Genomic DNA, 24727 nt, shown 5'->3' with positions numbered 1-24727 from the left:
AATTACTTTATTATTATAGTTAAACAACTGGTATAATTATGTGTGTACATTCAGAATCCATTAGTCCAGTGGCCATAAAAATGAGTGTCCTCATCCACTGGGGAAGAAAATGTTAGCATTTCCATTTCTATTTATTTTTATCTCACTGTCATTTAATTTATATTTTTTGTATATTTTTAAATGCCATAATATATAAGAGTCAGTTTAGTTCAGTTCAGTCACTCAGTCATGTCCAACTCTTTGCGACCCCATGAATTGTAGCACACCAGGTCTCTCTGTCCATCACCAACTCCCAGAATTTACCAAAACTCATGCCCATCGAGTCGGTGATGCCATCCAGTCCTCTCATCTTCTGTCGTCCCCTTCTCCTCCTGCCCTCAATCCCTCCCAGCATTAGGGTCTTTTCCAATGAGTCAGCTCTTCACATCAGGTGGCCAAAGTATTGGAGTTTCAGCTTCAGCTAAATTCCAATGAGTGCCCAGGACTGACCTCTTTTAGGATGGACTGGTTGGATCTCCTTGCAGTCCAAACGACTCTCAAGAGTCTTCTCCAACACCACAGTTCAAAAGCATCAATTGTTCGGTGCTTAGCTTTCCTCACAGTCCAACTCTCACATCCATACATGACCACTGGAAAAACCATAGCCTTGACCAGACGGACCTTTGTTGGCAAAGTAGTGTCTCTGCTTTTTAATATGCTATCTAGGTTGGTCATAACTTTCCTTCCAAGGAGTAAGCGTCTTTTAATTTCATGGCTGCAGTCATCATCTGCAGTGATTTTGGAGCCCCCCAAAATAAAATCTGACACTGTTTCCACTGTGTCCCCATCTATTTCCCATGAAGTGATGGGACCAGATGCCATGATCTTAGTTTTCTGAATGTTTAGCTTTAAGCCAACTTTTTCACTCTCTTATTTCAATTTCATCAAGAGGCTTTTTAGTTCCTCTTCACTTTCTCCCATAAGGGTGGTGTCATCTTCATATCTGAGGTTATTGATATTTCTCCCAGAAATCTTGATTCCAGCTTGTGCTTCTTCCAGCCCAGAGTTTCTCATGATGTACTCTGCATATAAGTTAAATAAGCAGGGTGACAATATACAGCCTTGATGTACTTCTTTTCCTATTTGCAACCAGTCTATTGGTCCATGTCCAGTTCTAACTGTTGCTTCCTGACCTGCATACAGGTTTTCAAGAGGCAGGTCAGGTGGTCTGGTATTCCCATCTCTTTCAGAATTTCCCACAGTTTATTATGATCCACATAGTCGAAGACTTTGGCATAGTCAATAAAGCAGAAATAGATAGCAATGCATATATAATATTTTTACATAATATAATTAGGTCACTGACAGTGTGTTATAAAGTGGAAAATAATTTGGAGATTAGTTCTTTGGGAAACAGAAAATTATCAAAATTTGCTGCATAAAATGTTACTTAATTGGGGGAGTTTACCAAAAATTTTTTTATGAAACCAGTTCAACTGAAGAGAGGCAGAATGTTCAGAACATCCATGTTTGCATGAGTTTGCATAGAGCCTCAGAGACAGAAACATTTTTGAAGTTGGGTAGAAGACCAAGAGACCTGACTGGACAGGGGAAAACTTGAATCTTGAATGCAAGAAAGCATGTTTGCTCCCCTCAGTGTGGTCTAAGTTGTTTTTCTTTAAATCACCTCCCTTTCTTCACCTTTATTCCCTAAACCCCACCTTCAGCTTTACTATTTCTTTTCCCATAGTACAGATCACCTATAAAATACCATATAATGTACTTGGATTCATGTTTATGGCAGATTATCTGTCTTCCCCCAGCTGGAATGTCAGTTCCATGAAGATAAGTGTCTGCCTGCTTTGTTTACTGATGTAAACTAAGCACCTGTAAGAATTTCTGAGTCAAGGAGGAATTAAGGAATCTCCACACTGTTCTCCATAGTGGCTGTACTAGTTTGCATTCCCACCAACAGTGTAAGAGGGTTCCCTTTTCTCCACACCCCTCCAGCATTTATTGCTTGTAGACTTTTGGATAGCAGCCATCCTGACTGGCGTATAATGGTACCTCATTGTGCTTTTGATTTGCATTTCTCTGATAATGAGTGATGTTGAGCATCTTTTCATACGCTTGTTAGCCATCTGTATGTCTTCTTTGGAGAAATGTCTGTTTAATTCTTTGGCCCATTTTTTGATTGGGTCATTTATTTTTCTGGAATTGAGCTGCAGGAGTTGCTAGTATATTTTTGAGATTAATCCTTTGTCTGTTGCTTCATTTGCTATTATTTTCTCGCAATCTGAGGACTGTCTTTTCACCTTGCTTATAGTTTCCTTTGTTGTGCAAAAGCTTTCTTTAAAAAACTGGAAATAGAATTGCCATATGACCCAGCAATACCACTTCCAGGCATACACACTGAGGAAACCTAATCTGAAAGAGACACATGCACCCCAGTGTTCATCGCAGCACTGTTTATAATAGCCAGGACATGGAAGCAATCTAGATGCCCATCAGGAAACGAATGGATGAGGAAGCTGTGGTACATATACATCATGGAATATTACTCAGCCATTAAAAAGAATTCATTTGAATCAATTCTAATGAGGTGGATGAAACTGGAGCCCATTATACAGAGTGAAGTAAGCCAGAAAGATAAAGAACATTATAGCATACTAACACATATATATGGGATTTAGAAAGATGGTAACGATAACCCTATATGCAAAACAGAAAAAGAGACACAGATGTACAGAACAGACTTTTGGACTCTGTGGGAGAAGGCGAGGGTGGGATGTTTTGAAAGAACAGCATTGAAACATGTATATTATCTATAGTGAAACAGATCACCAGCCCAGGTTGGATGCATGAGACAAGTGCTCTGGCCTGGTGCACTGGGAAGACCCAGAGGGATCAGGTAGAGAGGGAGGTGGGAGGGGGGATCGGGATGGGGAATAGATGTAACTCCATGGCTGATTCATGTCGATGTATGACAAAGCCCACTACAATATTGTAAAGTAATTAGCCTCCAACTAATAAAAAGAAATACAAAAATTATAATAAAAAAAAGAAAGTTCTAACATCAAAAAAAAAAAAAAGAGGAATTAAGTAAAGTCAATTGGTTAAATGACCAATAGCAGAGTACTGGGCAGGCCTATAGGTTTCAAAATTTTGTGATTTTGATTAGCTATTGTAAATAAGCTGTTCTACAGCTAATGTTACAAGGTTAAGACATATTTCTGTTTCTTTTATCAGCATAAAGATAAACTACATTTGAAGATAAGGTTTTAGACCCAACATGATAGCCAAAATGCACATTTGAAAAAAAATATATTAGTTGATTTGATTTCTTTATCCAAAATAGAATTATATTCCTTTTCAAAACTTTTCCTTACATAGGTGTGTGTACATATATGTTTATATATATAAATACAATTCCATCTAGTCAAAGCTATTGTTTTTCCAGTAGTTGTGTATGGATGTGAGAGCTGGACCATAAGGAAAGTGAGCACTGAGGAACTGGTGCTTTTGAACTGCAGTGCTGGAGAAGACTCTTGATAGTCCCTTGGACTGCAAGGGGATCAAACCTGTCAAAAGCAGCCCTGAATATTCATTGAAAAGACTGATACTGAAGCTGAAGCTCCAATACTTTGGCCACCTGATGCAAAGAACTGACTCACTGGAAAAGACACTGATGCTGGGAAAGATTGAAGGCAGGAGGAGAAGGAGATGGCAGAAGATGAGATGCTTGGATCACATCACCAACTTGATGGACATGAGTTTGAGCAAGCTCCAGAAGATGGTGGAGGACAGGGGAGCCTGATGTGCTACAGTCCATGGAGTCTCAAAGAGTTGGATATGACTGAGTGACCAAACTTAACTGAAGGTATGCATATGTGTTATGTATATAACATAATGATTATATGATCATTATACATAGGTCACATTGACAAATATGCTATTTTAGTTTCAGGTATCATTATACATAGATAATATTGACATATAATGTTATTTTGGTTTCAGGTGTACAACGTAACTATTTGATATATATTGCAAAATGATCACTGCAATAAGTCTGGTGAACATCCGTTACTAGAAATAGTTACAATTTTCTACTTGCAGTGAGACATTTTATGATCTCTTGGCAGTGTTCAAATAGGCAGTAAGTATATTCCCTTTTTGATTTAGTGCAGTTAAATGAGACAAGTGGCTTTGAGTCTTAGAATCAAAGAATCATGTTGAAACAGTTGAGTTGAATCAAACTTATCAGTGCCAACTCATACGGAGCTTTCTTGAAAAATCCATCCCTGATTAGGCCAACCTGGCTCCCATCACAGATGGTATGGTGTGCAGGCATAGATCGGTGTTTAAGGCTTATGCTGTCTTTTCCACTTGTTCATGCATTTCTTTCTCGATATCTTTCAGTGCCTCATCCGTCTCCTGTCTTCACTATCCAAACAGGTTATAATTACAGCAGAAGACATCTAAGTAGCTAGACTCACAGTTGCTGCTCATTGGGCATTTTGGAAAGAGGCTGGGAAGGAGTTCTTTCAGTATTAGAGTTTTACTCTCAGGGGTTTAGAAAGCTTTTCAGTTTGAAGAGTCCATCAATACAAATATATCTCAGGAGTGAACACTGTTTAATTATTTATTTGATTAGTGACTAGCTGACCATCTGCTGAGAGTAAGGCAATGAAGGGTTAGTAAACAAGGGAGGATTCAGGCAAAAGGAATGAGGAACTCTTGGAGAAAGTGGACACATGATTAAGGAGACCATTACCTCTATTTTGGTTAGGTTTTAGGTTTTGTTTAGGCTGGCTCTGTAAAGGAATGGGTTGTTTCCAATTTATTTCCATTCATCATCTATGCTTTACAATCTATGTCTTATTTAAGTGTTAAAAGTGGCTAGTGACTACTGCTTGTTATCACTGGGTAGTTCGTGATTTGGTTCTGGTATTCCACAGGGTCTAGCAGAGGTTCTGTAGAGTACTTATTTCTATCATTTGCTGCAGAACCTTAACATGTTTTGGTGATTTCTGGTACTAAGTTGATGAAATACAGGAAAATAGAGCTCAGGTGCTTTTGGATAAAACCTTAATTTATCTCCTCCCTTCTCTCTGACTTTTCATGTATTGACTCAACCACTCCCATATTGTTGGATGCCTTTTTTGACTCTTATGTCTGCCTCATTCCTTGCATGTGGTCAAGGTCTATTTCATTTACTGTATTTCTCATATACTTTGTGTCTTGATTTTTAGTGTCATAATATCCCCAGCTCTTTCTGGTCTCTTTCTTTCTCTCTACCAGCCCCAACACCCACAACTCCTCAATGCACATTAAAGTTTCTCTTTTCTAATTCTGGACATACTGCTCTCTTGGACTAAATGTTCTTGGTTTCCTGTTGCTTTGTAGAATAAAGACAAACTCTCCAAATTGGCATATATGATTCTCCCTAATGCATAAAAATCCATACAAGTATTTCTCCATTCTAACCCTACAATAATATATATAGTATATCATGGGAGCATAATCATGAGAGATACAACATGTATGGTAAAAAAAATAAGCATTTCTTGTGTTTCTGTAAGACTTAATTATTCACTGATACCTGATAATGCTATATGTATTAATAACTCAGTTGCCTTGATCTAGGATGCTGGAGATCCTTACTTCAGAAGATGATCCTAAATGAATTGACAGATATACTGTTTTCCTGTTTTTGCACATCAATATCCCATCAACCTTTCAAAACTCCATCATAAAGCCATCCCATTTGTATCACTCCTATGAACCACTCAGATGGCTCCTAGCTTTACTTCAATCCACTGTAGCACCGTGTTGGCATCACATTTTATTCTTCTTCATTCTACCATGTAATATAGTAATTTGTGTGTTTATATCACCCTCTCCTTCTCCACAACTTGAGGGCCTGCTTCTGGAAAATAGAGATTTTTTTAAACCTCAGTTTAAGTCCTCACTGTATCCATGACATGTGATTTACTAATCTATAAGGTCAGTGAACTTCAAAGGTTCTTCATTTGTTTGTTTCCATTCGGTAACCACAACTACTATTCCTGATATAGCAGGGCCATTTCTTCACATGTAATCTTATATGGAAATCTGTAAAAGAGGGAAAAATCGACACTTTCTAGATGGCAAGGGTGTGATTGTTAAATCCTGTCCAAATGTCCCCTCTTTGGCTATTCCTGACTGACTCTAATATCTATGGCTCTGTTCAATATTGTCTGAAATCTACAGTATTCACTTTATATGTCACTGTCAAGCAAGGACAGCACTCTCAGTGTCACCACCTCTGTTCTTGATGTAAAGTCCTAAATTTATGCTTGAAATAAATTTTATAAGAGACAAATACATGAAGATGTGTGTGGACTATTAGTGAGTGTATGTTTCCTCCAATTGCATTGTCCCCCTTATTGCCAAATATCCCCTCTAATATATATGATCCTCTCTGCTGGAAATACGTAGACATTGAAGGAAAGATACTTCAGCAAGAAACACAATAGAATTAGATGTTTTTGTCAATAAATGACTTAGAAAGTGCTTATAGGATTTTTTCATGGTCTTTTGCATTTTGAAAGAACAAATGAAAATACAAGTAAGCAGACACTTTACATGCATGAGGGTGCCAAAGGAGGGTTTGATAGATTGCTTTGTGGCAGAGTATTCTGTCATGTTCTGAAAGGTTTGGGTCATCCCAGGTAGAGGAAGGAGCAGGACTCAGGCAAGAACAACCCTGGCTGAGGGAAGAGGTTGGTTTTAATGGACAGTGTTCCTGTAGGTGGGTGAAAGGTGTCTTTGCCTAAAATAAAATAATTTGGCTGCATTCTACCCTGAAGAGTTGCCAAGCTTTGTTCATCTCTAGAACTATGACCTTTAGTAACAACAAAAGAATACTCCTAATATAAAGGACAATTTAAGAAAAAAGAGGAGAGAAGAGAAAATGGAAATAAAAGGGAATATGAGATATTTGCTCTTCAGATATTAAAAAAAGCACATATATTTGGGTCCTTAAAAATAAAGTGTTCTAACAGCATTTCATCCTTCACCACCCAAAGCCTTGACTCACTTTCCCTTTGCTGCTTTTCCTTCCGTCTTTCTCTTCCTTCTCTCTTATTTATCAACCTTTCCCTTCTACCTTTTGATTTCCCAATTTCTGTTTACTAGGAATTACTGCTAAAGCCCTAAAGATGCTGCAAAACCAGCCCAGCAACATCACTGACTTCTTAGGAGAGCCAGTCAAGAGATTGGCCCTCATCCCAGGTGGTTTGGACGCTGTTGAACAAGCTGAGCAACCCTAATTCAGTCACATCGCTCCAGTCTCAGTAGAGACTCAGTCTATTTGGAGGATTTTATAATTCAGGGACCTACTAGGGCATGTTTGTAAGGCCAAATAATTACTGACTAGGATAGTTACTCTAAAAGGAAGAGAGAATGGTATCTCACTTCTCAGATAAATGTGTTTTTGAATCCAGCTTTCTGATCTCCTCAGTGTCTATGTGACAAGTTGGACAATTGTCTAGAAGCCCCAGGCAGGAGACAGATGCACACCAGTATTTCTGCCATTCAGTGGTTCAGAGCATTTATGATACATGGGTTTCCTGTGGGTCAGCTAATAGGCAGCTCACTGTGGGCTACTTAATTTTCTCCAGATGGTGCTTGCAGAGTGAGGGAAACAGAGAGGCTCTGGTGATGACTGCAGGTGGTGGGCTGTGCATGCCAGAGCATTTCCCCTGATTAAAAAGGGAACTATGGCTTTGGGGATCCCCAACTTGTGAATGTCCTGGAAAATCACAAGGATACCCCACAAGAGAAACACTTGTCAGTCAGGGGGAATTTCAGATCAGTCCATCTGGACCAAGAGAAGGCTACAACAGCACCATGTAAGTCAGTGATGTCAGAACTTTCCCATCTCGTTACCATCTACCCTGTTCCAACATGGCCCAAGGAATGAAGATCCAGAGAGTGAGAGAGAAGGAACCTTGCAGAAATGGACACATCGATGCTTCCTGGAAGGTCCCCTGGGCCTCAGCAGGGGAGAGGGAAACATTGAATAGGCTGAATATGAGATGGAGTTGACACTTGACTGACCTGGCCTTGTGAAACCCAGAGTGATAGAATGTATGGAACGGTTGCAAGGTGATGCAGAAAATGAGGATGCAGTGGAGTGTGGGTGAAGACAGCCACTGGAGGAGGATGGAGCCAGTTCACGTTTCTATCTGCTATGGTCTCAACCTTTGTGTCCCCCAGAAATTTCATATGATGAAATCCTGATTCCCATGGTTATGGCATCCATAGGTGGTGCCTTTGTGAGGTGATGGAGTTATAAGGATGGAGCCTCCTCAATGAGATGAGTGCTTTTATATATAGAGACACACAGAGCTCCCGAGCCCTCCCCCGTGTGAGGATACAATAAGGAGTGTGAGACCAGAAAGGACCCTGCGTGACCACGCTGTGGAAATCCATCTCCATTGTTTATAAGTCTGTGAGATTTTGTTATAGCAACCCAGAAGGTCTAAGACAGCATCCTAACAATCTTCAGACAGTTCAGTAAACCTCATGCTATTTGTACAAAGGTGCGAAGCACTGATCCTGTCTGGTGTAACACTGTGACAGTGGGCTGACAGTTCACGGCTGGCTTTCATAAAGAATCCTAAGGATTCAGTCTTCTTGGTAGCATGGCCAGAACCATGAACAATTGTCTAATTCTTTGATTGTAATAACTTGACCCATAGTAATTGGCTCTGATTGTTATGTAATCTCTTGATGGTCTTATTTGTAATGCCAGCTTCTCCTATTTGTGACTAATTTTAAAACGAGCTTCATTCTCTCAATTCTAGGGGTGGATTTTCTTTTGATTTTATATTAAATGAAAATATGAAGTGTTGTCAAATTGCCCTGTTAGATTTTGACATCTCTACAGAGTCTGTGTTTATTTTTTTAAGAGAAGACCCATTTCACAGAGCATGCATTAAAAAGCTGTAAATTTCAAAGAAGCTTGCTATGGGATAGATCATTATGACCATCTCAGAGCTGGATGGGATGGATGTGGATTTAGCACGTTTTGCGGATTCGGCATGCCAGGATCTTGGTGTAAATGTCAACTTTACGTGAATCCCTGAGCAGGCACTGGAACAGGTTATAAAATGCAGAATGACATCTATCTTCATCGGTGGACATCAGGGATGGGAGTCCTGACCAGTAAGTGTGAGCCTCGAACATCTTCAGCCTGACTGCAAAAATAATCTGAATACCCAAAAGATACTGACTTCTTATGTGTTTTATTAGTATTTTCTTATCTTTTTTGCTTCTAATAATCAAATTAAGATTTGGGGAAGACATACAAATATAAAACTCTCTAGATATGGATTTTGGAGCCAGCCTATGAGAAAACTATTAGGAATCTAAAAAGTAGAAACATAACTCAAGTTTAGTTTTAACTTTCTCTTTTCTTCCTTCCCACTCTCATCCTTTGATTTGAGGAGAACAGAGAAAGAAGACAAGTGGAACTTCAATAGCAGATGTCCTGGGATACTTTGAAGAAAATGCTGATCTTGAAAATTCTGTTCTCTAGTTCTCTTACTCCTGAAAATATTTCAACCACCTGTGCCTAGGAAGAGGCAAGCTTTTGGTGGAATTGTGTGCACATGTCAAAAATTGCAGTGAAATTCTGATTCCTTTACAGTAGAATCTATCACTATGGATGACTAGGCTACTGCTTTATGTAGTAGCAGTCTAGCATATAGAGTTCATGAATCTTTTCTTACAAAATGAAGTATTTCAAAACTCCTTATGCATTACACAGGTCACCTCTTTCATTCATGAACAAAGCAAGAAAGCCCTCTGCAGGATGCTCACCTGGCCTCTCTTGAATCCTTGCAGTTTGTCTGACATTTTCTCATTCTCTATGGCACTTGATAGGATAGCATCTGAGCCTTCTTTCAAACTCTGCAGCTCTTTGATTAGATGATACAGAGGTCTATTCCAGGAGTACAGTAACATGAGTATCCACTTACTAAGGTCTTCATTCTAAGCAACCATAAGAAACAGTCTCATTAAAATAATCATAATTCAGTGGTTTTGGTAACATGTGATCTTTGCTCAGAGCAGCTGACCTAAAAAACTTTTGGTTATTCCTATGTGTATGCAGAGATTTTTGAAGGTAGTAAAAGTTGCAAAAGTATAAAATGTAAGCTATTAGTTCACACTTCACTGAATTATTAAAAATCTAGGTTATTTTAGGAATTAATTCTCTGATGAGTTCTAATTTATAACATGAAGAATTTTCTTTTTTCCTCTGAAATTCTACCACCACTCAGTGAGTTATTTTATGTTTGTATATTTGTGTGAGAGAAATCTAAGTATTTTATGACAAGTCAGTATGTGCCTGCAGTACCTGACCCAGGAAAGAGGCATTCTACCTGTGCCCACATCATTGTCACCCAGTGATTCTTTCATATTAATGAATCAGATGAGTCATTCATATTGATTTTCAATTGGTAATTTGTTTTATGATATTACAACAAAGAGACAATGAAGAAGACATGACATTCCTAAACAGGCTTTCTTTCCTCAGTTGATCCCAAACCAGCCCCCATGCTGGTATCAGAAGAGTCTGTCTTGTTGACATGTGTCCGGGCAGAAAATGGCACAGCGTTGTCTTTAGTAACAGCATCAGTGGGATTCACAATGGAGGGTTTTCCCCCCTAGTTCACTACTACTAGTAGAATTGAGCATGAAAATCCTGGGGGCTGAAGATCTCTAGTTAATATGCTTGATTTCTTTACAGCCATGAACTGTTTTAGTGGTAAAGAACAGAGAACTGAGTAGGATTAAATATAGTAATGCACATAAAGTGCTTAGTAAAATGTATGGCCATGTAGTAACTCTCAATAAACTTTAAATTCAAGCTTATTGAAAAATCCCTCCTCTTCTTCCTCTTTGACCTTTTCCTTTACTTGATCATCCTCATTATTAATGAGCTTAACAGAGGAAAAGAATGCTGGTATCATTAAGAAAATTGTAGAGAGAGAAGATAGTATTTTAAGGGGGACTGCATGTGAAAATATTTTAAATAATGTTAGGAAGAAGGATAATGCAGGAAATCAATAACAGTGACAATTTGCAGGTGCCATAAATGATTGAGCCTTGCTATGTAAACTGTGTTGTCCTCAGAACAGAGGCAATTATTGTGGCCATGAGAAGCAAAGCAATGTTTTATAGGCCATTGTGGGGGAGACTTACAAATTAAGAATAAAAGATGACAGAGAAGTCATTGAGAATGATGAATGAAGGAGGTGTCAGAGAGGAAGAAGCAGAATCAGGAGAGTCTTGAAAGGTAAACACAATCGCCCGGGCGGTGCGGTATAGAACTCCCAAGTAGGAGTCAGTAGTAACAAGGAGTACTCAAAACTGGGGTGTGTTTCTCACATATTCATGAATTTTGCAATCTTATATTTTACACATGGAAGTTCCCATTCATTTCCTGTTTTGTACAGTATAATAGCTGCAATCCTGTGTCTAATGCATTGGTTGAACTAAACTTGTCTGCATGGACAATTTATAGATCTGTTATTTATTTTGCTACTACAGATCTTTAGTCATCCCTTGATTTCACTCATGCTTCATCAACTGCATAATATAATTTCTCTTCAATTGCTTACAGTTCCTCCACCTTTTTCTGCATGTACAGTTACCATTACCTCTAATAATCTGAAGCCTGGTAAGCTACATACTGTCTCATTGATCTGGTGAAAAACCCAGGTGAAAGACTCACGTTCATCTGTTGGGCTGTTTCTCTTTCTTCAGGAGCATGGAGGGGATTGGTGTGGCAGCTCTTGGTGGCATTGATATACTCCGGTATACTCTGGGAATAATTTTCATCCTGAAAGTGATCAGGCAATTAGTTAGGGTTGTTGGGCATTCAGTAGATGAACCCATTACCAGAACATTAACATGTTTGATAGACATGTAATTTTTTAATGGGGGGCATCACAAAATTTGAAAGTCATTCTTTTCCTACTTTTTCTATACATTGTCTCTATAAAAATGATTTTACATCTAACTTTTCTAAGTTTAAACTTTTCCCTTCTCTGTTTTATTATTATTATTATTTTTAAACTATTTGAACCAAATATAGTACATATGTACCAATAGTTGGTGCTTCCCAGGGGATGGTAGCAGTAAAGAACATTCCTGCCAATGTAGGAGATACAAGAAGACTCATGTTTGATCCCTAGGTGAGGAGCATCCCTTGCAAGAGGATATAGCAACACACTCCAGTATTCTTGCCTGGCTAATCCTATGGAAGAGCATCCTGTTGGTCTACAGTCAGTAGTGTTACAAAGAGTTGGATAAAACTGAAGTGACTTAGAATGCATGCATGCACCTATATTTAACCATTTAATCTCTTGTTTACTGTGGGCCAGAGCCAATATATTCCCTTATAAGGAGTTATACAGTAATGACTTCGACTTATCTCTGAATCCACACACCAAAAAGCTTAGTGTTCATCCCAGGTGCAGAATACAATGTTGTTTATGGTGACAAAATGGTACATCAGAAAATCATAGCATAAAGTTATAGGAAATACTAAGCAATGGACTTAGAATAACAAGAGTAGAAAAATCTAACTAACACTTTGATAGAGAAAAACCAATCTTTAGCAGAAGTTATGAACATTTGAAGAGATTACTTGGAAGAGTTGGAAAAAAAAAGGACAGTCAAAAATGGAGGATGAAACAAAAACTAGTGAGTACAAAGAACTACGTGAATTTAATAGAAACCTGTAGCAGCGCCTTTTATTAGCTGTCTGCTCTACTGTGTGCTCCTTGATTGACCTAAAAGAATTAACATACAACTTTCAAATACTTTCATCAGAAAGAGAATAATTGTTTCCAATTGTAAACTCCCCTTCTATTGTAGCTTGAAACCTATTCACTGCAAATATTAAAACAATAATTTGTAGCATTAAAAAAACTACCAGTATTCGTTTTTGTGACCGGGATTCAGCTTTGTTTAACATGTTCCATCCACCCAGTTCACTGCAGAGCAGTTCTCATTTATTGGCTATTTACTCTGAGCCTGGAGAAGAAAGCCCAGAGAGACACTGAAGGACCAGAAAATCACCATGCTTCCTTTTCCCCAGTCCCACCTAAAACTGCTTTCTGTCAGGTAGTATTATGGACTGAATGTGTGTTCTTCAAATTCATGTGTTAGAGCCCGAACTGCCAAAGTACTGTGTTTTGAAAAGGGTTCCGACTTTTTGGCACCCCATGGTCTATAGCCCACCAGACTCCTCTGTCCATGGGATTTCTCAGGCAAGAATACTGGAGTGGCTTGCCATTCCCTTTTCCAGAGAATCTTCCAGACCCAGGGATAGAACCCAGGTCTCTCCCATTGAGGCAGATTCTTTACCATCTGAGCCACCAGCAAAGCCCATTAAGGTTAAATGAGCTCTTAGGGTGCAACACTCATCCAATAGGTTTAGTGTCTCCATGAAGCGAAACACCAGAGACTTTTCTCTTCTGTCTCTGTGTCTGTGTGTCCTTTCCTCTGTCTCTCTTCCCCACCCCCACCCTGTGTGAGGACGCACGGAGAAGCCATCCTGGGAAGAAAGAGTTCTCAGCAGAGCCTCACCTTGCTGGTGCCCTGATCTGGGACTTCTAGCCCCCAGAGCTGTGAGGAAATAAATTTCTGGTGTTTATTCCACTGAGTCTATTGTATTCTTTTATGGCATTCCTAGCTGACAAATACAAAATCATTTATTTTGGAAATTTAAAAAAGAAAATGAATGAAAGGAAATTGAAAAAGTTATTGCACTTCTTAGGAATCTTTGAGATTTCACAAAACTGGTCCTTTCTTCAATTTCCACATCTTATGAGCTGATGGCATCTTTAACCTAGAGAGTGTGTTATTTGAAGTTTGGCTGATGCAGCCCTCTTGTTTAAAGGACAGTATGGCCCAGTCACTTATGTGAAGTTTCCTTCTGGGAGCCTGGCGGGCTACAGTCCATGGGGTAGCAAGAGTCAGACACGATTTAGCAACTAATCCACCACCACCACCACAGAACTTACAAACTCATTGAACATTATTGTGGAAAGGTTATGATAGTCTTGGGAGAGCCTGGCAGCACCGATAAACAGGTCTGTAAGGGATTTCAGAGGGATGTCAAACACGTCAGGACTGCAGGATGGGCATAAGTTGCCTTGGCACAAGAGCACTTTTGACATGACCAGCAGTAGGAGCAGGCAGGACCCTGCTAAAATAAAAACATGAAGCATTCTGAGATGATCTAGTCACCTGAGGTTATCAAATCTGTCCTGTGGAGGGAAGCCTTCTGTTTCCCTGTTGCTCTGAGCGGGAATTGGAGCTGTAGTAGCTGGAGTGGGGAAGCAGGAGTGCCTTTTGTGTGAATTTAGGTGGATGATGATATTTGCACAGATAGATAGTTGGAGAAGTAGGTTACTCCCTGCATTTTTGCTATTGCTCCCAGAAGTACTTCTGTACTCTGCAAACATTTGGAACTTAATTCTGAGCCAGAGTGTTTAGGCCATTCTTTTAAGACAGTTTAATGTGGGGACTCTGCAGACTCTGAGCAGCGAGGCCCTCTAGGAGTTTGTGGAATTTTTTCACTCTACATTGACTAGTGCTTGAATTTTAGACACTGAAATGACAAGAAAAGTCCAGTTGATCTGTGTGGTTTACCATCACACTGGGGTAAGAGTAAACACATGACTGATTGCTACTACTGAGTACAGAGAGAATACAAAGAGAAAAATGACACTGTACCTTGGAAGTACTAACTCACCTTTGTAACCACATGCATGTCTTTGTTACTTTCCCAAAAGCCTTAAAACATCTTAAAATTTGTGTTTCACAGTAACCCTGTGAGATAGCCTTCATCTTCACTATGATGATCAAATTATAATAAGATGCAATGACTTGGAGAGGGCAAGTAATTTTCCCCAGGTCCCATTATTAGCAGATGGAGGTGACTGGGCACCAATACAGTCATCTCTTCACTTCCTGATGTCACATCACACATGCCTGTGGGCTCTCGGTCTGCATGTGTGTAAGCAGGACCGCATCAGGACCTGTGATGACTCTGCTTGCAGAGAAAAATATTTTGTCTTTGACTGCAAAACAGCAGCGACCCTAGAACATTGGTTTTATCTGCTTGTTCTGCTCTGTCTATAAAACACTCACTGTTAAAGTCTTTGACAATTATCAATGTGGGGGCCTGGTTCTCCTGGCTAGCCTTGCTTCTAGGCACCTTGACAGCTCTTCTACTTTATTCATCTTTTATAAAAAAGGTCCATCTAGTCAAGGCTATGGTATTTCCATTGGTCATGTATGGATGTGAGAGTTAGAAGGTGAAGAAAGCTGAGTGCCGAAAAATTGATGCTTTTGAACTGTGGTGTTGGAGAAGACTCTTCAGAGTCCCTTGGACTGCAAGGAGATCCAACCAGTCCATCCTGAAGGAGATCAGTCCTGGATGTTCTTTGGAAGGACTGATCCTGAAGCTGAAACTTCAATAATTTGGCCACACAATGCAAACAGTTGACTCATTGGAAAAGACCCTGATGCTGGGAGGGATTAGGGGCAGGAGGTAAAGGGGCTACAGAGGATGAGATGGCTGGATGGCGTCACTGACTCAATGGACATGAGTTTGACTAATCTCCGGGAGTTGGTGATGAACAGGGAGGCCTGGCATGCGGCCGTTCATGGGGTTGCAAAGAGTTGGATATGACTGAGTGACTTAACTGAACTGAACTGAGTCTTCTCATTACATTTGTTTCTTCGAGAAAATAGCAAATAAATCTCCAAATGGTAATACAAGAATATTACCTGCTCAGCACCCAGGACCCCATCACTGGCTCTGTGGACACAGCCTGGTCTTTCCTGACTGTGACGTTTCAGGGAGAAAATCCATCTGTCTGGTCGGGAGCACATCCTGACAACCATGGGGCTGAGTTTTTGAACCATCTCCAAACATCTCCTCTTTGATAGTAGAACTAGACTTCAAGTTTCCATGATGTATTGTAATATTTCAGAAATTATTCCTGGCCCTACCTTTGGCCAACAGAAGCATAAAATCATAGACTCTTGCAAGCGTGATTTTAATATTACTTTTCCTGCCTGCCCTTTATAAATAAGCAGAATATAAGACTGAAGTGAGCAGGAATTGAGTTTGGACAAGAGAACTGATAAAACAGGAATTTTATCCTCCTGAATGAGATCTCAACATGATTCTTTTTCCAATTTACCGGAAGAGTGGTAATTTAATGAAGGTTAAGATATCAGCATTTATGAGGTTTTCTCTGCTCTTAGTTAGTTTAAAGGGGAATGGTTAAGAATAAAATGGTTATTTAAAATTAGGTGATGAAAATAAAAGAAGTAGTTCTCAAAAAGAAGACATATAAGTTGGAGAAATTTGGGACTATCTCTCTCATCAACTAAAGAGCTTATTGTGACAGGCAAGGAGAATAATAGCTTGTATAACATAGACATATTTGTCTGCATATATTTCTGTGCATGTATACATGTGTTATGCATAAATATATGCTTAATTCCTACATGGAACTTTGGACCTTATGCAATTCAACTCTATAAGGGGCAGTAAATATAGCAGAATACCCTAATTCCTAATGTATGTGATCATTTATTGGTAGAAGACTATATGATTTTTTTTTTGTTAAAATGTTATTCGTGTGTTTGCTTTGGTAGCACATATATTAAAAAATTGGAATAATACTGAGAAGATTAGCATGGCCCCTGCCCAAGGATGACACACAAATTTGTGAAGCCTTCCATATTTTTCTGTAACAACTTCGAGGGGTGGGATGGGAAGGAAGTTGGGAAGGAGGTTCAAGAGAGAGAGGGGACATAGTTATACCTATGGCTGATTCATGTTGATGTTTGGCCAAAAGCACTACAGTATTGTAAAGCAATTACCCTTCAATTAAAAATCAATAAATTGAATTATTGAAAGTGTTATTGGGGATCATTGATCAGCTTCAGATATCCATTGTATGACTAAAAAAGATCTGACTGGAAACTGATGGTGTCAATTATCCTTGGTTAGTGATTCATTAACTTTATAGTTGAATGAGAAAAGTAAACTAACAAACACTATTGTCTGTGATTCACTGTCACAGCAAGCTATAATCCTTGTCTGTGTTTGCCTTTAGGCGGTATAGTGCCCAAACTTTGAAACTGAGGCTGTTCCCAGAAGCACACAGTCATGAGTCCTGCCCAGGGTTTTTGTTCCTGATGCTGGAGGCTTCTTTTGCTGGTCCACTAGGTCCAAAACTTTCTCTCCTGAGCATTCTCTGGTTCTATCATGTGCACAAGTCTTTCTATTTTGGTTGTCTAATTTGATTCTCTTATTCTTTTGATCAGACTACCAAGTCTCTTTACGATTTACTTTTCAGACCCTTTTGTGCTTTGATTTTTCTGATGCTCATTAGTGTATTTGCTTCCATGTCTACCTCTCTGAGTAGTTTTCAGTATCTACATATACCCTACCCTATTTGCTTACTGTCTGGATTTTGGCGTTCAGCATCAGCATATTTTTATGAACTTCATTTTCCTTCTGGTGAAGTTTCTGGTATACAGCTTAAGCTGGTTGGCTCCCATCTGGCTTGTTTGTGTTGTCTCCAAAAATCAGAGAACTCTGCTTTCTTTCTAGGCAATACTGCTCCTTCATTTGATACCATTGCTAATTTTCTGTGATTTCACTTCCTGCCTCATAAGCTTTGTCTTTCTCAACCTACTGTAACTTGAGTGCTATGTGTCTCTTATGTTGGTATTACTATTTTAAATAAGTATCAACCTAGTGTACCTGAGAATTAAAGGGAGTAAAATTACAATAGCATTAGTAATAATACATTGCCCCCATTATAATCCAGTAATGCTCCCAGTTTTAAATGACTTTCTACCCATGTATTATTGAGGTCTCTTACTCATTTTTCCTTACTAGGTGTTTCAATTTTGAATAGAATGTAGAAAACAATGGAGTGGAAAATTCTGAAAATCACCTTGGATTTTTGATGCCTCAAGATTAAGTATGTAATTATTAGTTTTTTATAGTTAGTAGGGCTATTCTTAGCACATATAACTCAGTGTAGGGTGATTGCTATTGAGTGAAGGATGTATACTGTGAACTTGCAATCACCAAACAGGTGATTGGAAATAAAGAAAGCAATGTCAGGAAGACACAGGCTTCTGTTTTGGAAGGAAAAACTTACAGTGTCTGTCATCTACAGTCTAATCTTCAGATTTTTCAAAACAATTATTCTTCCTTGCCATTTAATAATTTGGGTTGTTTGATTTCTTTTACTACTGAGTTGCATGAGTCTCTTATATATACCTGGATATGAAGCCTTTACCAAATATGTGATTTGCAAATATATTTTTTTCACTCCATAGGTTGCCATTTCATTTCATTGATGGTTTCTTTTACTATGCGGAAGATTTTGAGTTTGATGTGGTCTCACTAGTTTATTTTTGCAGCTCTTGCCTTTGCTTTTGATGACTGACTTGTTTGAGCTGCTTGTATTTTGGAAAGCAATCCTTTATCAGTTGTTTTATTTGCTATTATCTTCTCTCATTCTTAGCAAAAGACACAGACTGGCTGAATGGAGGCAAAAACAAGACTCATATATATGCTGTCTACAAAAGACACATACAGTCCTAGAGACACATACAGACTGAAAGTGAGAGGAGGGAAAAAGATATTCCATGCAAATGGAAATCAAAAGAAAGCCAGATTGGCAATTCTCATTTCAGAAAAAATAGACCTTAAAATTAAAACTATTATAAGAGATAAAGGACACTACCAAATGATCAAAGGATCAGTCCAAGAAAAAGACATAACAATTTTAAATATTTATCTACCCAACGTAGGAGCAACTCAATACATAAGGTGAGCACTAACTGACACAAAATGAGAAATTGACAGTAACACAATAATATTAGGGCCTGTTAATACCCCACCTTTACCAATGGACAGATCATCAAAGCAGAATATTAATGGGGAAACATAAGCCAAAAAGGAACTATTAGAGCAAACAGACCTAATTTATATCTTCAGCACATTCCATTCAAAGGCAGAAGAATACACTTTTTTTCAACTGCACATGGAACATTTTCCTCATCTTGGGTCACAAATCAAACCTCAGTAAATTTAAGGAAATTGAAATTATATCAAGCATTTTCTCTGACCACAACAGTATGAGACTAGATATCGACTATAGAAAAAAAAGCCAGGCCCGAGCACTTGTCTCATGCATCCAACCTGGGCTGGTGATCTGTTTCACCCTAGATATACATGTTTTGATGCTGTTTTCTTGAAACATCCCACCCTTGTCTTCTCCCACAGAGTCCACAAGTCTGTTCTATACATCTGAGTCTCTTTTTCTATTTTTGCATATAGGGTTATTGTTACCATCTTTCTAAATTCCATATATATGTGTTAGTATATGAGACAAGTGCTCGGGCCTGGTGTACTGGGAAGACCCAGAGGGAAGGGGTGGAGAGGGAGGTGGGAGGGGGGACCGGGATGGGGAATACATGTAAATCCATGGCTAATCTATTTCAATGTATGACAAAAACCACTGCAATGTTGTAAAGTAATTAGCCTCCAACTAATAAAAATAAATGGGAAAAAAAAAAGAAAAAAAAGCCAGCATTAAAGAACAAAAACACATGGAGATTAAACAACACACTTCTAAATAATAGTTACTGAAGAAATAAGGGAGATCAAAATATTCCTAGAAACAAAGAACAATGAAAACATGGTGATATAAAACTTATAGGAAGCAACAAAAGCAGTTTTACAAGGGAAATTTATAGTAATACAAGTCCTACCTCAAGAAACACATTGAATAGACAACCTAACTTTACATATCTTTAACTCTTTTTAAAATTTCTATCAATGTCTTAAAGGTTTTGCATAAAACCTTTCAACACCTTATTAGAACTGATTCAAATGAATTCTTTTTAATGGCTGAGTAGTATTCCATGGTGTATATGTACCACAGCTTCCTCATCCATTCGTCTGCTGATGGGCATCTCGGTTGCTTCCATGTCCTGGCTATTATAAACAGTGCTGCGATGAACATTGGGGTGCATGTGGCTCTTTCAGATCTGGTTTCCTTGGTGTGTATGCCCAGAAGTGGGATTGCTGGGTCATATGGCAGTTCTATTTCCAGCTTTTTAAGAAATCTCCACACTGTTTTCCATAGTGGCTGTACTAATGTGCATTCCCACCAACAGTGTAAGAGGGTTCCCTTTTCTCCACACCCTCTCCAGCATTTATTGCTTGTAGACTTTTGGATAGCAGCCATCCTGACTGGCGTGTAATGGTACCTCATTGTGGTTTTGATTTGCATTTCTCTGATAATGAGTGATGTTGAGCATCTTTTCATGTGTTTGTTAGCCATCTGTATGTCTTCCTTGGAGAAATGTCTGTTGAGTTCTTTGGCCCATTTTTTGATTGGGTCATTTATTTTTCTGGAGTTGAGCTGGAGGAGTTGCTTGTATATTTTTGAGATTAATCCTTTGTCTGTTGCTTCATTTGCTATTATTTTCTCCCAATCTGAGGGCTGTCTCAGTTCTAATGAGATGGATGAAACTGGAGCCCATTATACAGAGCGAAGTAAGCCAGAAAGATAAAGACCATTACAGTATACCAACACATATATATGGACTTTAGAAAGATGGTAACGATAACCCTATATGCAAAACAGAAAAAGAGACTCAGATGTATGGAACAGACTTGTGGACTCTGGGAGAAGGCGAGGGTGGGATGTTTTAGGAGAACAGCATTGAAACATGTATATTATCTAGGGTGAAACGGATAACCAGCTCAGGTTGGGTACATGAGACAAGTGCTCGGGCCTGGTGCACTGGGAAGACCCAGAGGGATCGGGTGGAGAGGGAGGTGGGAGGGGGGAGTGGGATGGGGAATACATGTAAATCCATGGCTAATTCATATCAATGTATAACAAAAACTACTGTAATGATGTAAAGTAATTAGCCTCCAACTAATAAAAATTAAAAAAAAAAAAAAAAACCTTTCAACACCTTGCTTAAGTTTATTTCTAAGTGTTTTATCTTTTTGTGATGCAATAGTAAATGGGATTATTTTCTTTATACAACTTTCTGATAGTTTGTTGTAAATATATTGGTAAGCAACAGAGTTTCATATATTGGAATATAGTAAACATAATGTATGCTACATCTTTAAAGAATAGACATTTTCCCACAAATAAGACATATAGATGGTCAAGAGGTATATGACAAGATGCTCAGCATCACTAATAATCAAAGGAAATGCAGATCAAAAGCACAAGAGATATCACCTCATACCTGTTTGAATGGCTAGTACCAAAAATGTAAGAAATGACAAATCTTGTTGAGGATGTGGAGAAAAAGGAGTGCTTATGCACTGTTGGTAGGGATGCATACTGGTGCAACTCCCATGGAAAAATACTGTGGAGGTTCCTCAAGAAATTTAAAAGAGAACTGTTATGTCATCCATTATCCCACTTCTGGATATATAGTCAAAGGAAATGAAATCATTGTCTCAAGGAGAGATCTGTATTTCTATGTTCATTGCAGCATTATTCACAGTAGCCTTGGTATAGGAACAACCTGAGTATCTTTCAACAGGTGAATGGATTAAAACAATGTGATGTGACATATATAGGTAAATATTATTTAGCCATTAGAAAAAGAAAGAAATCCTTCCATTTGTGGCAACATGGATGAAACTGGAGGGCATTACACTAAGTGAACTAAGTCAGAGGAAGACAAATACCATATGATCTCAATCATAAGGAATCTTAGAAAAAAAAAAAAAGCAAAAAAAGATGGAACTCAGAATAGAAAAATGATTGCCAAAGACTGGAGGGTAGGACAAATAGGGATAGATTTTTAAAGGTTACATATTTTCATGTATAGAAAAATAATAAGGTCGGAGGTTCTAATATTTGAGCTTCATGATCTAATCATGGTATCTAATCATGAGATTGAACAAGCTCTAGGAGTTGGGTTATGGACAGGGAAGCCTGTGTTGCCACAGTCCATGGGGTCACATAGAGTCAGACACGACTGAATGAACTGAAGAGAGTGGAACTTACCTGTGTTCTCCTCAAAAAGCAAAAGTTAAACATGTGTGGTGATGGCAATGTTACTTAATAGAAAGGGAAACTCGTTTCTAATACATGCACAAATGGGGGTGGACAAGATGATGGAGGGGTAGGTGGAAGTGGGGTACACCTCTCTCCACCGATGCATCAAGAACGTCTAAAGACACAGCAGTTCTCACAGAAGACCAGGTGAATACTGGCAGGACCCCCTGACTACTGAGAAGGAATGTCCGGATCCAAACAGAACTCGGTAGGACAAAGGAAAGAAGAGACGAGGACTAAGAGGAAAGAAGGAGGAGACCAACTGGGACCAGCCTGCACCTGGGGGTGCAGCTGAAGCACAAAGGAGAGACCCCATGTCCATGGCCGTCCACTGGAATGGGGGAGTCATTTGAAGCTGTTGGGGAGCGAACCAACTAACCTGTGGCCATCTGAACGGAGTGAGAACCACATAGACAAGCCATGCTGCTGCCTTTCATACCTCAGACAGGGTTGTAAGTCCACTGGTGTCCACGGAAGCTGGGAGCTGAAGCCATGGGGATTGCCGGAATGATCTCAGAGTGAGGAGTCCTGTTGACCATGGGCAGTCAGCCGGTAGGATGGCATGGAGGAAATCTGCTGCATTGAATGCTTCTTAAGGAAATCCACAAGGCCATAAAAGTAGGGTTCAACTGCCTGTTGAGTAGAGCTATCTCTTTCTGCATGGTGGTACCTGTAGGTTGAGCAATAGAGAAAGACTTCAGTGAGGGTGGTCCTTGAGTGCCTGATGCACTAAGCAATGGAGAGTTTTGAATGTCTATATACCCTACCCTACCCTATTCTCTGTCTAAATTGTGGGTTTTAGCATCATAATATTTTTATGAACTTAAATTTCTTCTGGTAGAGTTTCTGGTTTACAAATTAAGCTAATTCCTCACATCTGGCTCGTTCTTGGTGTTTCAAGAAACTTTGAGAACCTTCCTTCCTCTCAAGGCAATACTGCCCTTTACTTTACTACCATTGCTGACTTCCCATACTTTCACTTCTTGCCTACTATATTCTATGTCTTTCTCTATTCACTATAACTTTAGTAGTATGTGTCCCTATGTTGCTATTAATATTTATAATAAAATATTAACCTTATGCAGTAGAGAATCAAAAGGACTACAGTTACAATAGCAGTAATAAATTGCACCCAAATTATAATCCATTAATGCTCCCATTTAGAAACTGATTTTCTATCTATATATTATTGAGGTCTCTTAACTCATTTTCCTTACTTGGTGGCACAATTTTGAAATGAAATATAGAAAACAATGGAGTGGTAAACTCTGGAAATTACCTTCCTTTTGACATGCCTCATTAGTAAGTATGCAAATATTAGGGTTTTTTTTTTCCCCCCAGTGGGGCTGTTCTTAGTACATATTATAGCTCACTGTGGGTACACTGTGAAGAATGTACACTGCAAACTGTAATTGTCAAACAAGTGAGTGGAGATGAAGAAAGTAATGCCAGGAAGGCACAGGCTTTTGTTGTTCTAGCAGGAAAACCTTGCTGTGTCTCTCATCTACAGTCTAATCTTCAGATTTATTGAAACTCTTACTTTTCTTATGCTCCATTAAAAATTTGGATTATTTGGGGTTTTTTGCCCTTGAGTTGTATGTCTCATGTATTTTTGGATATTAAGCCCTTATGAAATATATGATTTGGAAATATCTTCTGTCAATCTGTAAATTGCCATTTGATTTTGTTGATGTTCCTTTCTTTGGAGTTTGATGTGGTCCCACTTGTTTGTTTTTGCAGTTGTTGCCTTTGCTTTTGATGTGAAACCCAAAACTCATTGCAAAGACCAATTGCAAGAAGATTACCTCAATGTTTTCTTCTAGGGGTTTAATCGCTTAAAGTCTTATGTTCAACATTTTAATCCCTTTTTAGTTGATTTTTGTGTATGCTAAAAGACAGGGATACAGTTTCATTTTTTCATAGCACTATCCAGTTTTCCCAGTGCCATTTTTGAAAAGCTTGTCCTTTCCCCACTGGATATTCTTGGCTCCTTTTTCATAAGCTAACCAACGATATACAGGTATGTGGTTCTTTCTGGCTTTGCTGTTCTGCTCTATTGGTCTATGTGTCTGTTTTCATGCCAGAAGCAAATCATTCTGTTTTGATTACTATAGCTTTCTAATACAATATGAAATAAGCAACCCTAGTCTTGAACTTTGTTCTTCTTTCCCAAGATAACTTTGACTCTTTGGTATTTTGTGATTTAATACAGCAGAATAGACCAAGAAGAGATGGAAAAAGTACACAGAAGAACAATAAAAAAAAAATCTTAATGACCCAGATAATCACAATGGTGTATTTTCTCACTCAGAGCCAGACGTTCTGGAATGTGAAGTCAAGTGGATCTTAAGAAGCACTGCTGCCCATAAAGCTAGTGGAGGTGATAGAATGCCAGCAAAGCTATTTAAAATCCTAAAAGATGATGCTAGTAAAGTGCTCCACTCAGTATGTCAGAAAATTTGGAAAAGCCAGTAGGGACCAGAGGACAGGAAGAGGTCAATCCTCATCCCAGTTCCCAAGAAGGGCAGTACTAAAGA

General features: G+C 38.8%; 1 non-coding gene and 1 pseudogene across 1 annotated transcript; one reads left to right on the top strand and one right to left on the bottom strand.

Annotated features, from left to right (window-relative positions):
* Window positions 1-9001: 9001 nt before the first annotated feature.
* LOC110124448 (placental prolactin-related protein 1-like) lies at window positions 9002-22804 on the bottom strand (annotated as a pseudogene).
* On the top strand, window positions 16702-16812 carry LOC139031645 (U6 spliceosomal RNA). Its single transcript, XR_011484150.1, has one exon. It is a non-coding gene; the product is annotated as a U6 spliceosomal RNA (small nuclear RNA).
* Window positions 22805-24727: the final 1923 nt, after the last annotated feature.

This window comes from Odocoileus virginianus, chromosome 27 (genome assembly GCF_023699985.2).
Source record: "Odocoileus virginianus isolate 20LAN1187 ecotype Illinois chromosome 27, Ovbor_1.2, whole genome shotgun sequence".
Taxonomy (NCBI): Eukaryota; Metazoa; Chordata; class Mammalia; order Artiodactyla; family Cervidae; genus Odocoileus; species Odocoileus virginianus.
Note: the sequence above shows the minus strand (reverse complement) of the source record. Positions and strands in the feature narration are given on the sequence as shown.